The sequence below is a fragment of the Montipora capricornis genome, chromosome 12 (genome assembly GCF_036669925.1).
Source record: "Montipora capricornis isolate CH-2021 chromosome 12, ASM3666992v2, whole genome shotgun sequence".
Lineage (NCBI taxonomy): Eukaryota > Metazoa > Cnidaria > Anthozoa > Scleractinia > Acroporidae > Montipora > Montipora capricornis.
Genome location: NC_090894.1, coordinates 21,049,317 through 21,061,816, shown reverse-complemented (window position 1 = coordinate 21,061,816; position 12,500 = coordinate 21,049,317). Strand labels below are relative to the sequence as shown.

At 38.2% G+C, this 12,500-nt stretch overlaps 1 protein-coding gene and 1 long non-coding RNA gene across 4 annotated transcripts in view; one reads left to right on the top strand and one right to left on the bottom strand.

The window, feature by feature from the left end:
- The first annotated feature begins 1,783 nt into the window (after window positions 1-1,783).
- On the top strand, window positions 1,784-5,928 carry LOC138026180 (uncharacterized). 2 transcript variants are annotated; one of them, XR_011127233.1, is made up of 3 exons: window positions 1,784-1,798; window positions 2,251-2,510; window positions 5,470-5,928. It is a non-coding gene; the product is annotated as an uncharacterized lncRNA (long non-coding RNA). The 2 variants fall into 2 exon arrangements; XR_011127232.1 differs by lacking the exon at window positions 1,784-1,798 and having other exon boundaries at window positions 1,877-2,510.
- Window positions 5,929-8,295: 2,367 nt separating this feature from the next.
- Window positions 8,296-12,500, bottom strand: part of LOC138026871 (uncharacterized) — a 75,490-nt gene continuing 71,285 nt past the window's right edge. For both annotated transcript variants that reach the window (XM_068874330.1, XM_068874332.1), the window contains exon 6: window positions 8,296-8,638. The gene's annotated coding sequence lies outside the window, so the exon portion shown is untranslated. The remainder of the gene's footprint in view (window positions 8,639-12,500) is intronic.

The window sequence follows — 12,500 nt, the reverse complement described above, 5'->3', positions numbered from 1 at the left end:
GAAAACGTGCTGCTGTGCTGGAAAAGAGTGAAGCTCTCAACTGTGACGACTGACCATCAAATTAGATGATAAGGTAAATGGCATATCCGTTTTTGTCATTCAAATGTCAACCACTGCAAAAAAAAAAAAAAAGAAAAGAAGAAGAAGAAGACGCATTTGTCTGTTTGCGCAGCGAGTAAGGCTGACTGACTCATTAGGGACAGGAGCCCCAAGATAATTTGCCTTTGTGTTTACGTTTGCAGTAGAACTTTGGGCTTCGTCGTTTTACGTCGTGGGAAAATAAAGGAAAAGAAACGTCCGAACGTTTAAAAAGCACCAGCAGATACTTGTTTATGACCGCGAAATTACTTAAATGATAAAAACGCCTCTGTTTATGTTTTTTTTTTAAATAAAGACCCTAGAAGGCGGATAATCCTCAGCGATAATATGTTGGCTGTTTTTCGAGTTTACGTGCAAAAGATTGTAGTTGGCCGACAATTATTGCTATTATCGTTACAGTGATAGACTCTCTCAAGTTTCTTCAAAGGGAAAGCAGTTATTTGACATCGCAGCGAAAAATGAGCCCTCACTTTCACTATTTTTTACCGCAGCAAAGATATCTGGGACGTCAATGGACAATCTCCGAGCCAGCGAGTCAAGCGAATCTCAATTGACTTCTTCATTAACGTTGCGTTGCCGATCTGACAAAACTCAGATCTCCTTTGCGTAAAGACATTTTGCATTACAAAATGTAGTTACAAATGTAGTTGTGTCAAGGAAGAAGATAAGGGTAATCCGCTCACTTTCTCCTCCCTTCGTCCATGGAAAATGTTTGTGCTTGCGCCATATCTAGTTTTCAAGTCTTGAGCAACAGCTACGGCACTGGTGACGCACAAAACTAATTTTTATTGGTTGAATCAGGCTCAATCAGATGTAGCGCCCATTTTAGATCATTTCTTTGCCATGCATACTCTGAAAAGGCACCAACGTGAAATGACCATATTTCAAGTTTTGATGTCAACTTGAGCGTACAACAGTGAATTCCTCATTTTCTATCTTTTCCTTTAACGAAAACCCTAACGCAGCTCTGTCTTAAGTCATTTTGTGTTTCTTCCGTCTTGTGTTAGTGATGTGCGAGCACCTTGGGCAAAGTTATTGATGAAGGAACTGATACGAACGTTCTTGAAGCGATTCTTCAAAGTTGTATGCTGATATTTTAGTCAGGACGTTAAATTTATTCATGTGCAAGATATGCAGTATAACTTCGACATTGAATGTACATTGAAAACTTTATGCCTGGCAGCTGTACGATTTATTATTTTGAAAAAACTTTCAAGACTTGCTCAGCGTCTGAACAACACGGTTTTAATACTCAATATTTCAGAGAAAGAACTCTTTCGCTCAAGAATTTATTTCCTGGAAGGTAATCATTCACAAATCGCAACCTTTGCTTTCAACTAGTCACATCATAAGTTTTTCGCTGATATTGAAAATCTGAAAATTTTCATATCTAAATTTCTTCCGGCCTTTAAGAGTCCGTACATCAATGTCTTGGTCGATCTTTATTGCGATCTTTACCATAAGAAAAAGATAAAATTAACTCCGTTCAAATGTCCGTTTCTTCTGGCGTAAACGGCATTTATGACTGATTCATGCCGAGAGATAAGTAACTCTTTACATCCTCTGTGGATGGAACGGCGGCAATTAAAAAAACACAAGCCGGGAATACCTAATTATAGACAGTAGTCGTTACAGCAGGGCAAATTCATTCCTTGAAAGCTTTACATACGTTCGTTGATTTCGCACGACGGAAAGAAAGGTTGGTCCCCTCTCCTCTCCTCTCCAAAAAAGGAAAAAAAGCTATATCATCTTTTCAATCTATTACTTTTTAGCTAAGAAATTATTTGATTATATTCTTATTCGCCTATTTTATGGCGATGCCAGGGAAGTGCTTTATGCAACTACAAATAAGTTGATTTAAATTACCCACCATAAATGACAAAATTAAATTCTATGAAAACAACTTCGCTTAGCTTCAAGGTTGGGTATATTAAGTGATTCCAAACAACGAGAGGAATTTCGCTGGGTCTACGTTTTAGTAAAAATAGAAAAGGATTACGGTTTGGAGTTCCTTCGCAAATTTCTATTTAAAGAAAAATCCCAACAATAAGAAGATAATCGTCGATGATGGTTCAAGGATCGAATTTAAGTGAGAAATAAAATCAAAGTTTTAATTTGTACAAGACGTTTATTTTCCGCTCAATTGCGTAGGCTATTGAAAACTTGAAGCGGGCGCCCTAACAGCGTCTCGGCACCCTACGGACTAATTGCTCTTCTATTGTGTTACTCTTGAGTGAGAATGGTGGACTGTAAACAATGGAACGATAAGATTTTCTCCACATCGCCATAAAACAGTCCACTGAGACTGAAGCTTGATCAACACAGTCAAACTAATCCAGTGAGGAAGACAACATCTCTGCCCAGCTGAATCGAACAGAAATCTTAAAACTCAGCGTGTTTGGAGATACAGAGTAAGTTGGATAAGACTTTGATTCAGTTGTTCTTTTCGACAAAGGTATTTAAGAAGTATTCTACGCTTTCTTTTGAGAGACAATCTGAGGGATTTCAGAAAAGGCTGAAGCCTTCTTTGACTCCATCTTTTAATTTTGAATGCTCAGTAACCATACACTGAATTTAAGTAACTAAAAATGCTTCACAAAAAGAAAATTCCGAAAAAAACAAAATCATTTGTTCAATCAGCGAGTTAATTCCATTAAGCCTCCTTTCAAAATAAAGTACTGACGCTGGTCCGTTTACGCTGTAATTTCCCTAATTTTAACAAAACACTCAGAGCTACAAAAGTTGGAACCTGCCAGTGTAAGAAATATATCCCGTCATCCTTGTCATGATAAGCTTTGCCGCTAATGAAAGAGAAAAAAAAAACTTGTACCATAAAACGGATTATCTAAAAATGGTTGATCATGATTTTATGCATTCCTAGTTCAGCTTAAGGCTCGGATTTAATTTCAATATAATCCCTGGTACAAAATGATGAGACGAACCAATTTCGGTCGCCTAAGCTCCAAAGAGCCTCCTATAGCTGGGTGGTGAGCATCCGAACTAGCAGAAGGTCTCGGGTTTGACTCGTGTGGCAACGTTCGATTCTTTTCACAGCATGTCCGTGTCTCGACAGAAATGTTCGTCATTTCAAGGAGATGACTTGGTGCGACCGTTTTTTTACTTTACTAAAACACTGACTCGCTTTCCATATGAAAGTCGTCAAAGGGATAAATTGGCCAAACAGGAAAATAAGCAAATCAGAATGAACATTAGTAGGGAAACGCTTAAAAGAAACATTTTCGACAAGTCGAACCCAAATTTGAAAGGCCGTGTCGAAGACGACATAATAAACAAAGGGGTTGGTTTCTAGCTTCCTAACTTAAATTAATCGTGACAAAATTAAATTTATAACCGACGGATAGTTACAGCGATTCATTTTTCACTGTAAAAGTGACAGCTGTCAATTTTCGCGTATCCTGAGAAGTTTTCTTCCTCTTACTTGATTGATTGCGTACACCTTGAGACGTGAAAATACTAACATTTTAATTCAATTTTTTTTTTGTTCTTTACAACAGGATACGACGATTTATTAAAAATGGAAATAAGCCAAAAATTCTTCTCGTTTTTTCCGTAGAAGTTGGCTTTTTTATCGTTTTCTACCCTGAATGAAAACGGTTGAGAGATTTGATAGAACTTTCTCTTATGTTCCCTTATTTCTAAACCCTGTCTTACTCAATTCCTCAGTTTAGTGTTGATTGTTGCGTTTTGCGGAAACTTTTAAACTTGTCGTATGCGACAAGCTTACGACAGGCCTACGACATGAATTGTCTCGTGTATATCAAACCTACAACTCACTTCCGATTGTCGTGTATGTCAGAAAAATTGTCTTTTAAAACATGTTTTAAAACGCTGCGATGATCGTACTCTTGTCAGTCTTGTCTCATGCTACAAAAATCGTACCGTGTAAATCAACCATTAGAAAACCGGTTGTCGGACACAAACAATGCCCATGTCGATCAAACAAAGCACCACGTTAATGGCTTTTGCAAGTATAAGTAACAACTTTCAAACCCTAGCAAAAAAAGTAGACATAGACGTGCATTAATAAGTCTTTTTGCCATAAATTATCATGAACCTGGAAGCAACCTTCAACGTTACATCCATGTAAGTTTAGAGAGAATTTAGAAACTTTTAATTTAAAGTAAGATTCTCGTAATTAATTGAGCAAATCGCACTGACCGAACAAATAACGTAAAAATGGCAAATGCAAACTCGTGGACAATAAAAAAAAAAACCAATAGAAACAGGCGACAAAGTGCCTGAAAGCAATCGAGAAGGAAGTGAATTTCAAAATCGAGATTCGGGTTTTCTAACATTTATGTCATCAGGTTCAATGGCACGTGCGAGATGAACCATTCTTTGAAATAGCAAATCATCCAATTTTATTTAATACCATAGAATACATGTAAAATCTCTCCAGTCTGATTGGTTAAGGAAATCAGTGTAGTTTTCAGGTAACCATAAGTGAATTAGGTAAAAGTGTTCCTTTATCAATTTAATTTACGGTCTTGGGCCAGCACAGTCACAAATGGACTTAAGCCTCATTTACACTAGCAAGTTTTCCTTGACAAACCCACTTGTCAAAAGAAAACCTACCGATTGTACACACTTGCAAGTTTTCCTTGACAGGTTTTCATTGCTAGTGTAAATGGAAAATATGACGAGTTTTCCTTGACAAGTGCACTTGACAAGTAATTTACACTAGCAAATATCGTCCTTGACATGTGTCCTTGTTCAAAAACTAGCACTTGTCAAGGAAAAACTTGTCATATTTTTCCATTTACACTGTCAAGGAAAACTTGTCAAGGAAAACTTGCTAGTGTAAATGGGGCTTTATCTTTAGATCATTGCACTTTACGTGCAAAAACAAACAAAGGGCCGCCATTTAAACCAATCAGGAGACGCCAGGCCACGCATGACTACTTCTGTCATTATTTTCAGTTTTTTCACGCGTATACCAAAAAAACCGACTCATTTGTGACCGTGCTGGGGAAGCCTAACCAGGCCATTGGAAGCACCTTACCTAATACACTCTTGGGTAACACAAGGCAATCTTTTCCCGTCCAATTTGGTATTAATAAGCGTTTGCAATGTTTTTAAGAACTACAAATTGCACTCGCATTGCGGTCTTGTGCAATCAGTTTTGTTAGTCTTTCAAAAAATCACTCGCGTTTATTTATTCCAAATTTGGAGTCTTGTTGGGTGAGGGAGGGATAAGAGGGTTTAGTTGGCCCAGCAATGAGCAGCTTGCTGGCTTTCCACTATGCTCCGAGTGGATTTCCGCTGGTGGTGGTAGTAGTTGTAGTAACAGTTGTAGATTATCCGGAGCTTCACCTTTATAAATTTCATGACCTCCATTTCTCATTCCAGATGAACTCAGTTCCAGTATTTATCGTAGTTATTATCCTGGGCTCGGTGATCGAGAAGGCTAGAGGCAATGGCGGCTGCTATGGAAATTGCTTTAGTAAATGGAGCCGGTGTTTTTCAAGTTGTGCTCATCGTGAAGGTGATTGTTTGAAATGCAACACGATGGCTGATCTGTGCCGCGCCGAATGCAGTAAGAAGCGACACTTCCACAAAAGATGGGAAGATATATTGGCAGCAAGAACCACGGAGGGTGTCAAAAATTCAAGCTCAGTTGAGTTCAAATAAAAACGAAAATGGCATCAAATGGAACACAGCGTTTTTGTAGCAAGAACTCACCAATCTTTAATATCAAATTGAAATGTAGAGCTACATATGTAAAACAAGAGTTCAAATAAACTAAAAATGGATGATAGAAATTGCAAATGAGTGCCTTAGCAAAATAAAGAGTTGAATCAATACAAAGTATGCCTTTTGACACTACCTTCTTCGAACTTGAATGGGTTTGAATCGGTTTGAATGATAATTAGCAGTTACTTAATGTTCCTGAGTGTATAATGTGATACAAAAAACTATACGAAGAAAGTTTACATAGGTTGTCTCTCTTGCCTCACATGTGATCCACAAAGCTCTCTTCTTCCTCCGTCTCATTCTACGCTCGTCAACCCATACTCTTTTCAACAAAACACGCTGCTTTCGATCAACGGGTGCGCTACTTTTGCTCCGAAACGATTTCGCATTAAAGGGGCTGGAAACTAGCAACCACATCAGGCGAAACGTAAAAATAACTACTTAAAAAGGAAGATTAAAACAGCAAACCGAATTTAGTGTACCTGCAAAAAATGTTTGCTAGAAACATAGGACTAATGTGTATTTTTTGCAAAGTAATGACAAGTTTCAAGCTTTTAGTCGACTTGAGCCTTGAAGCGGCTTTTTTTTCAGAGGTAAGAAAGTAATTAAGTAAATATTAACATCGACAAGAAGAAACTGGAGTATCAAAGAAATGTGTGTTGACCAAGAAGAAATTGAGTCAGTTTCTCTACTTTTTCAAATCCCATAGTGCATCTTGTTTACCCCCAAAATTTTGTATAATCATATTGTTTTCGATTTCTCTTGGGATATCTTCATGTGCAGTTATGTTCTTGGATACTGTTCCCAGTGCTCCAATAATGAATTGGGACGATCGTTACTTGTTTCAGCTTCCATAAATTCTTATTTTCACGTTTGAAATCCTGGTAAATTTGTCTTTTCCGACTCCTTGTTTTGAATTCTTGTGTTGAATGTACATGCTGTATCTATTAACATTGCAATCCGTTCCCTTTTGTGAACCACTACTGGCTTATTGTGATATATTTTACGGTCAAGCCTGGGTACAACAATCCCAAAGGATTAGTCACTGTTGTGGTTTTATCATCTGTCACTCACTTCAAATCCATACTCATCATAAAGATATCAATGTACAGGGACGGAGGAGCGTATTTTGTATTGAAGGAGGATGGGGGGGGGGCTAACAAGCAAGCGCCGGAGACATTAACGTGTAGAGGGTTCAGGGGGAATTCTCCGCCAGAACATTTTGAAATCTTGAAGCTCGGAAAAACTACTCTCAGCATTCTTGATGACGAGATATCAAAAAGAATAACGTGGATCAACCGTAAAATGACAAATGTTTTACTTCTTATTTTTCTCCTTCCAGCCGTGCCTTCAAAAATGTCCCTTCCAAAAACCTAAGGGACTACTTTTCCCTGGCTGCGAAACTTTGAGGTGACGCTTTAGTAAAGAATTCCATAGCTGTTTGGAAAAGTAACACTGAAATTCTTAGAACCGTTTAATTCTCCCGAATTCATATTCCCTCAAAGATTATCATGGGCAAGATACATGTTTGCAAAAACGTAACCCTTCCTTGTACTTGTACATATTCATTGCCGTGACATTGAAATTTTAAATTCCCACAACCTCCTTCCATCTGACCTTGTAGCTCAGTCGGTAGAGCAGCGATGATCTAACCCGGGTTCAATTCCCCTCCTAATCAGAGTTTTTCTCTAACCTTGTGTGGGCGCATTTCCATCAGCAGGGCTAACTCTCACACGGTTTATATGGGTAGAAAACTAGCACTTGACATTACCCTCGAATAGTTAAGTGCCTTTATCAATCAGTCGAGCAGCCCGCTTTTCTGAGGCAGTCGTGTTTTGTCACGGAAACAAATAAAATGACCGAGGAAGGCTTGTGATACTTAAATTTTTTCTATTTGTAATAGGGATTTGTAACATATTAGCCACATTTAGCACCGCGTATTTTTCGGAAAACGGCAAACATCTGAGTGTCACGTGACATGGCCTTGCGGTCGAGCTTGTAGTCTGTGGTTCAGGTTCTGACAGCTGGTATCCTTCTCTTTGTAATGCTTTAACTCTTGAATTAACACGTTTTTGCCGATCAATTGCACATCATTGAGGACGCTGGCTCGTTAGAATTAAAACATGTAAAATAAAACAATAATCCAACATGGCGCATTTTTTCCCGCCAAATGCCTGCGAAAGTCTATTTTCGCCACTACAGCAAACCGCTAACGGCTAAAAGAGGGTTGAAGTTTGCGGTCGACTTTGAAAACGCGACGCTAAATACCCCTATTGTAACAAAGACGTGAGAAGAAACTGGTCTATAATTTGCTGCATTGAGACGGGAGATATAACAAGTTTTGCATGTTTTCCCTCGACCTTCAATGTCCCAACATTGAGAGTCATAGGAAAAAAAACTCACTGTTTCCCTTGGGGCCTGATTCTTGTTTGCTCTTCAATCAGTATCACGAGGTTTACAGACATGCAATGTTAACTGCAGATCACTGAAGCTTTTATTAAAATCAAATTACATGAAATTTCTTCGAACAGCTTCGCTTTTAAAGAGAGGTTAAACCGGCAGAACTACGAGATGACCTCTCATGCGTAAGTAAGTCAAAACTTGGTGTGTTTCACAAGAATTACAGCAAAATTGTACTCTGAAAGAGGCCATTTTCAAAACCACACCGAAGGAACACTTCATTTTACAATGATAAACTGAACAATGTTATCTCTAAAAAATCCTCTCAAAATGATAAATGGTGAAATGGATGAACGCTGCAACTGCCAGAGGAACAATCCGCAGCCAATAATCGTCTCCACACAATCCTCTTTCAAACTCAAATCTAAAAATTCAACAGGTTGCAAAGTGAGAAGACATATTTCCACAGCTTGCTCAGCAAAAGTTGGAATATCAGCATTAATTATTTGATCTTTGTATCGCTAGCACTCATTGAAATCGTTTGAATCTACTGTAGATGTACCAACAAAGTGACCAGTATTGGTATTTCTGTTATACGACTATTGCTCCCGATTTATTTCTTCTAGTGAAATGCGCCTCTATACTTGGATATGCTAATTACAACTTCATTCCGTCATTAGCACATAAAATATATTCATGATTTTTTCCGCTTCCTTTAGTTTACAGTGTGTTTAGGGGAGGGGTGAGTGTGCTCCTAGCCCCCCACTTTTTTCACTTTCCCTCAAATTTGTCATCCAACTCCACATGAAAACCTAAGGCCAATAGCAAGGACAAAATAAGAGAATGTCGTAGTCAAAGAAGACACCTCAAACGGAACATCCAACGTATAAAAATAGGCACGCATTGCGTACATGTGCGAAGTGCGTTGGCTGGTACTGTGAGGTAATTATTTTTGCAAAATTAATTTTCTTTTACTGTTTATTGTGTTATTCAATTTTGTTGACGTTTTTGAATTCCGATTACGAACAGGTTGATATCTCACTTAAGTATTAAAGCCCTATGGGATAGGGCTGGAGACCACCGAAAAATCCCCGTGACGAAGACACCTAATCTTTTTTCTTTTAAACTTCTTTTTGCTTGATTTCTTTTCTGTATTTGTTTCTTGAAGGCCTTTTTACGAATCTTCTGTTATTCCTGTATTGAGAGGAATAGCGATGGAATCCCCAAACGATGAAGTTAGGCTAACGAGCCCACAAGCGCTCCAGGCAAGAATGCCACCAATGTTAACGCTATTGTTTCGGTTGGCCGTTGCTTTTGCAAAGTAAAAAAAAGGTGACAAGTAGGCCGCAAACAGAATACCTGTACAATGGATATCAACTGTTGAAATTCAAGAAAATCTTACACTACTTTCGTAATTCATGCATGCGCTGCAGGCCTACAATCTTAAAATCGCTCACTCAGACTGCCCCGATGACAATATGCACTTACAATGCACTACCCACAAAAAAACGACTGCTAGTGGAGACATCCTTAGATTTTCTCCGTGAATAGGAAAACTAATCTTAATTGATAAGTAAACCCCTTTCTGCCTTGCTGGTATTGGTATATATCGGCTGATAATGTCGTTGGTTAGGAGATTGTTTGAAAAATAAATATTTGACTTACAAGCAAAGCTTCGATGGCAAATGTAGATCTCTCAGCCAAGGACACTATCAGCTGACATAACAGCAAACCATAAAGGGGCTTATTTATTTCAGTATTAAAAACTGAATTGCGGACATCAGATTTCCAGTATTATTATTGGCTCGCCGGACACAGGCTATCAGTTCATATACCTGTTGTACCTAATATGGTCAAGGAACGCGTCAGCAATAAAGCGAGCTAAAAGTACTTTTGCAGCGCTACAAAAAAATAGGCACGCATTGCGTACATGTGGTAGTACAGTAGTACAGCGCTGGATGAAACTGACCCTTCCAGGGTTTTTTACCAAACACGGCAAAAATTTACAGTATATGTATGGTATTTTGGCCGACTTTGAACCGCTGTAGCGCCGCTTAAAAGACACAGATTTCCAACTTTTGCCACTACTTTACATAGTTTTATTGATATCATTCATTCAACAGAAAATAAGGCCATTAATAAAGGTATGACATCCGTAAATTCGAATAATAAATCTTCTCATGTTGCTTCTAATTTCGAAGCAATTTGCCGTGATGATTTTAGAAGGGTTTGTATGGAATCTTAAAAATTCGTTTATGGTCGTTGTAGCCTGAATCTGTTCTTTACATTTCATGAAAATAATCTCAGTATAAATGTCTTTTAGAAGACACTATCACTGTGGAAAGCTGTCTCTTTTAGAGGCGCTACAGCAGTTCAAAGTCGGCCAAAATCCCATACATTTACTATAAATTTTGCCCCCCAATCAAGATGGCGCCGAAAACCGTGGAAGGGTCCATTGTCAAATGAGCTGCGTTATGTCTTCCAGGAGATTCAAGTTATCTTTGCGTAATATGTAGCTCTAATAGTACACGATATTGTTTTTGTACCGTATATCATTATAATGCAATGGTAGATGTCTTAGGTAAATAGCACCTTGAGAAGACATGTGGTTACTTGTAAAATACTCAATCCCAGAAAGATTGAAGAAAATAAAACGGAATCGAGAAACATGGCTTCGAAGAGTTGATGACAGATCCACTTAAGGACGGTGCCTACTATTGTTATTGCGAATAAATTCTGCGCGTCTCCAGATTTCCTATCGCGGATGCTCACTAAGGGCCGATTTACACGATTCGATTTTGTCGCATGCGACAAGCTCACGACAGGCCTACGACACGACTTACGATTGTCGCAGCGTTTTAAAACATGTTTTAAAATGATACGACATTTTTTCTGACGTACACAACAATTGTAAATCATGTCGTGGGCCTGTCGTAAGCCGTTGTCGCATGCGACAAAGTCGTACCGTGTAAATCGGCCCTTAAGGGCCCACTAATTTATTCTAATTTTCTCTTTTTTAAATTCAATTTTTCTTGTTTCGTAACTAATGCCTTGAACTGTTGTTCAAGGACGTCATCATGAGTAATTTGTTTCTTCAGTTTCCTTTTCTTCTTTTCTTCTTGAATTTCATCTTTAACGTTTTCATTCACACTTCTGTCAATATTGGTCAATTGTTCAGCAGCTGTAGCTTCAGAGACTAGAGAGAAAAGATAAATGTGTATCAATTACCATTAATATTATTGTCTTTATTATAATCACTTAATGGTTGTAACAATTTCATTTCCAACACTTCCAATGGTAAGGCACCAAATCCACTTGTGCAAATTAGCGAGTACAGTTGCTCCATCTAATTCAACAGAGCTAGCGTGTATCTAACAACTTGTCAATTTGCTGAATTTTTTTTGTAAGTTCACAAGGATTTGACCATTTACCATTCAAATTTAAGCTTAGGCTTACAACAGAAGCCATTATTGCTATTCATTTAGTATAAGCTAAAATTCATCATGCAAGCTGCTGTAGGATCCGCTAAAATGTGGTTCAGTTGAATGTAAACAACAAAGTTGCGCTGTCTTCGTGACAGCGTTGTCAATTTCAAATGTGGAATGTGAGGGAGCTTTCACAGTAAACTTGGAATGCGATAATTTTAAGTTATTAAATACAAAGACTTCTCTTTTCCACGCACGTATCCAGACTTTTCGTTCGGTCAGAAAGAGTACAGCGGCTGTCAAATCAAAACAACGTAGACAACGCGCCAAAGAAAAATAAATATGGCCGGTCGTCTGTGTGTAAATAATAATCACATGACAAGTTTCGTAACATAGGAACAACCGTATTGTTTACATACCTGTCTCAAACCCATTCAAGCCGCTGAAACCTGGCGTGTCTTCAAAGACTTCAATAATCTCTCCACTTGAAGCACTAACGGGTTTCGGCGGCGGCCCTCCTCCAGTCTTCTTCGACTCTCTCTTGAATTCAGAGAATTCTTTTTTCGCGGTACTGTGAAGATTTTTCCACTTGTCCTTCACCTCGGACACTGTACGGTTTGCTGTTCCCACTGCATTAACAGCTCGCGTAATTTCTTCCCAGATTTCTTGTTTCTTTTTTTTTTTTATATTATTATTATTTTTAATTATTATTTCTTAATTGTACTACTTACGATACATGTTACATGATTTACACTTGTACTTACTTCTTACACAATACTTGCACTACATTAACTTGCACTACATACGATACATATTACAATACCATAACACTAGACAAATGGAATTATAGTTGATCTGTTT